The sequence below is a fragment of the Triturus cristatus genome, chromosome 7 (assembly GCF_964204655.1).
Source record: "Triturus cristatus chromosome 7, aTriCri1.1, whole genome shotgun sequence".
Classification (NCBI taxonomy): domain Eukaryota; kingdom Metazoa; phylum Chordata; class Amphibia; order Caudata; family Salamandridae; genus Triturus; species Triturus cristatus.
The window spans coordinates 34,408,519-34,413,254 of NC_140590.1; positions in this window are offsets into that span (position 1 = coordinate 34,408,519).

The window sequence follows — 4,736 nt, forward strand, 5'->3', positions numbered from 1 at the left end:
CCTTGAGGAACCACTTTTCCTTCTGTTGCCATCTTTTCAATAAAGAATGTTGGCTGGTTTCCATTGTGACTATCCTGGCCTTCACCCAGGAAACATTGTGCATCCATCTCTTAGTTGTTTTGGATTCCTAAACCTAGAATTAGGAACCTCTTGATAATCATCCTATCCTCTGGCCTTTAAAGTATTATGTCCTGATGAGGACCCTTTTTCCCTATTGGGCCGAAACGCTGTATATATTTTTGCGTTATAGACCACAAATATTCATTCTAATTTTATTTACAACTAGACCTTTACTTGCTTGAACATACTCAAGAAACTTTATGTGGCAATCTGCTTTCATATCACAGTTGTTATTGTGTGAAAAACGTGCACCGCATACTTTATTGTGTGCTTTTTACACCGTTCAATAAATGTTTGAATATGTATGTTACCTTGCTAGGACTGTTTTAGGTTAGAGAATCCAAGTTTGGATTCCAATTAAACAATTCCATCTCCTTGTATTATTTTCTAAAATCCTTTCTACTGATCTCCATATTAAGTGTCATTTATATAACATACAGAATTAACACAGGCGCTGCCCTCTGAAGAATGGCATCTGAATGTGCTCCTAGTTTGTCTATGCCAAGGCCCTCCCTGCCAGAGGTGACAGCAACTGGCTTGAAAAGGGTGTTATGGTAGAGGGAGAGAGTCAATATGAGAGTGAGTGAATGTGGTGGGCGAGTGAGTGCTTCAGTGAGTGCTCTGTGAGAGAGCACACATGGAGTGTATTGAGTATGGCTTCAGGTCACTGCAGGCAAGGAGTGAGACAGCTCAGGAAGGTATGCATGTGCCAAGCTGGGTACTGGGCTGAACCTAACTAATCCTACTGCCTGCGCCTGGCATGGTATGCTGACACCAGGACACATACAATGACACCGGCGATATTTTTATCGCCCTATTAGCAAGCTTTCCGGCGTTAGCTGGCGGTTATTTTATCGCCTTGCATGCAGGGTAGGCGTTACTTACATAAATTTCACGGTAAAAATCGCTAACAGCACTTCGCTGTATTATCAAAGATGACCCGCGATTAAAAAAAAAGCGCTAACCCCCGATGTACGCAGGTTTTTAACACCTGAATAAAACCTGACTAAACATGGTCATACAAGGGAGGCTAGCCCTGATCTCCGCCACAGACAGCACAGAGGTGGACCTCATGCTGCATTATTAGCCCTTACCATGTACAGAGGTGCCGTTGTCTTGTAAAGGGGTACATTGCAGTTCATCACATCATCATCCAGCCTGTCACCTAACATTAAGAATATTGATTATAAAATATCAATGATTAGTTCTGTGTTAATACCTTTGATGTTAGCATTCACTGTTACCCAATTCATAGTTTGTCTACTTTCATGCTGCAGAGTGCGAGGTGCCTGTCAAACAGGGGCTTTTCATGCTGCATGGCCCGTTAGCTGAAATATTATTCCCGCTAACGTGCTGACTACATGCTATCGCATGTTTGTCTATCGCGTGTTAGTGGGAGTTTTCGCTTCCTTTCCCGTACACCATCGCATGTTATCGACGTCCTAATAATACGTCGATAAAAATGCGAAATGTGTCCAGGAAAGGAAGCGATAAATAAAATGCCGATGACTTTCGCTGGCGATCATTATCTAGATAATATGCCCCTCGGTGTGCTCCGACCACACCAATTCTGTGAAGCTGCCGCTACATCTCGGCACACCTTGGCGATTTTATCGCCATCGCCACCCATACTAAAATGGGACCACTTTTTTGAGCACCACTGGGCACCACTCATTGTGTGGTTGCCCCTTCGCAATGGACGCGTCTTCATCTCCGCACTGACTCGAACGTTTCGCTTCGCACTGGACCTTAGTCGTCAGCTGGCTTTCATTGCTGCCATCTCTATCCCATGGAGCTTTCTCCCTACCAGGAAATCCCTGTGGCATCCCTGGATTAGACAATAGATACTCTCAGGCACAGTCTAAGTCCTGATGATGATCCCTATATCGTGTAATGGGATCGAAACGTCATCGACACACAGTACTATGACTATTGCACAATATTGATTCCTGAATATAATAGCATTGCTACCAAAAATTCGTGACATGTTCTTTGCTACACTGTGAAATGTCACTCCTCTCAAAATGTCTGCCATCACTACACCTTCAAGACGTGATGCAAACCCATAGACACAGGTGGCACAGCCCTGCCATTACCATGCCATCCGGAAGTGATGCAAACCCATAGACACAGGTGGCACAGCCCTGCCATTACCATGCCATCCGGAAGTGATGCAATCCCATAGACACAGGTGGCACAGCCCTGCCATCCCTACACCTTCAAGAAGTGATGCAAACCCATAGACACAGGTGGCAAAGCCCTGCCATCCTCAAACCTTCAAGAAGTGATGCAAACGCACAGGTGGCTCAGTCCTGCCATCCCCAGGCCTTCTAGAAGTGATGCAAACCCATTGAAACATGTGGCTCGGTCCTGCCATCCTCATGCCTTCCAGCAGTGATGTAAACCTACAGACACAGGGGCTCGGACCTTCAACCCCCACGCCGTCCAGAAGTGATGAAAACATGTTAACACAGCAGGTTCGGCCTAACCATAATCACAGCTTCAATAAGAGATGCAAACTCATGGATAAAGGTGGCACAGCGCTGCCATCGCCGTGCCATCCGGGAGTGATGAATATCCATGGACACAGGTGGCACAGTCTTGCCATTACCACGCCATCCGGAAGTGACCAATATCCATGGACACAGATGGCACAGTCCTGCCATCCCCACGCCTTCCAGAAGTGATGCAAACCCATAAACACAATGGAAGTGCCTGTCCTGCCCCCTGTCCCACACCTTCTGGAAGTGATGCAAACTCATGGATAAAGGTGGCACAGCCCTGCCACTCCCATGCCTTCCAGTGGTGCAAACCCACAGACACAGGCGGTTCAGCCCTAACATCACCACAACTTCCAGAAGTGATGCAAACCCAGGACACAGGAGGCTCGGTTCTGCCATCCCCATGCATTCTAGAAGTGATGCAAACCCCTGGACATGGGTGGCACAGCCCTGCCATCGGCACGCCATCCGGGAGTGATGCAAACCCAGGACACAGGTGGCTCTGACCTGCAACCTCCAGGCCTTCCAGAAGTGATGAAAACATAGTAACACAGCAGGTTCGGCCTTACCATAACCACAACTTCAATAAGAGATGCAAACTCATGGATAAAGATGGCACAGCACTACTATTCCCATGCCTTCCAGTGAAGCAAACCCACGGACACAGGTGGCACAGCCCTGCCACCCCCCATGCCTTCCACAAGTGCTGCAAGCCCACAGACACAGGCGGTTCAGCCCTAGCATCACCACAACTTACAGAAGTAATGCAAACCCATGGACAAGGGTGTCATGGCCCTTCCATGCCCACACCTTCCAGGAGTGATCCCATCCCATGGACAAAGATGGCACAGCGCTGCCATTACCACGCCATCTGGGAGTGATGCAAACCCACCAACACAGGTGGAACAGCTCTACAAACACATCAACTTCCAGAAGTGATGCAAACCCACAGACACGGGCGATCCAGCGCTAACATCACCACAACTTCCTGAAGTAATGCAAACCCATGGACATGCGAGGCATGGCCCTTCCACGCCTTCCAAAAGTGATGCAAACCCATGGACACAGGTGCCTTGTAGTATGGGTTAGCCACTCCCTATGTACAACGCTAAGTTAGCACAACCGCGTCAGCTGTTAGAAAGCCAGCTTGCCGCTTCTGCTTCCTTTGCACGCGACACTGTTGTTACATGTTATTCATTTGAGAACTGCTGACTCGACTTTGCTTCACATGAGAACCGTCTGTTGTTTAACATCCTTAACAGTGAGCAGTGACCTTGGTCTGTACACCGCGTAAGGAACGAGTCTGGGTCACTAGACAGTGCAGGTTGTTGTGTTCAGGTTGATCGTACCACTTCTTAGCCATAACATGCATGCAGCTGCCAATACTTGAAAGACGAGTCCTTTAATATTACAGAGCAGCATGTTTTTAGATTCATTCGAAACGAAGAGCTGTTGCAGGAGAGAGCCTAGCTGATCCTGTGATGTGATTCCACTAAGCTGATCCATAAGGTATGGGGTCCCCCGTGCAAGCCTAAGAGACCTTCTATTAGTCTAATAATAACCTATTAGTTGCTAGAGAAAGGAGGGTGGTTGCTCTCCACTGACATTTGTATTATGATTGCTCCTTTCATTTTCTATGGTATTGTAACAATGCTGATGGTTCTGATCTTGACCATTTGTCTGCTTGTATTAGCCAAAGTACTGCATCTTAGGACGCGAGGTTTATAAAATAAACTCTTTAAACTTTACTGTGTCTTTGTTATTCTGTTGTAGACTGATATATAGATACAAACAGGTATTTCGGATTCCCACCATTCCTGAGAATATCTAAGTCGCTTGTTCTGGGTTGTCTATACATTGGGACCGCCGAGCTAAATCTCGGATAACGAATGGGACACTAAGCAAGTCGGATAAGGGGTTCTTGGTTCTGAGGGGAGTTTCTGGTACACCACAGTTCTCTGAGGTCCTGGTTTCCTGCGCATAGTTCTGTGCATAAGCAGAATCCCCGCAACATGGCGCACCTAACGTTTGGTCTTTTGATCTGAAACGCCTTAGTAGTGCTTTTATTAGTCCACAACGCCCTCACTCTAATTTCCGGATAACGGGAGTGGCGGC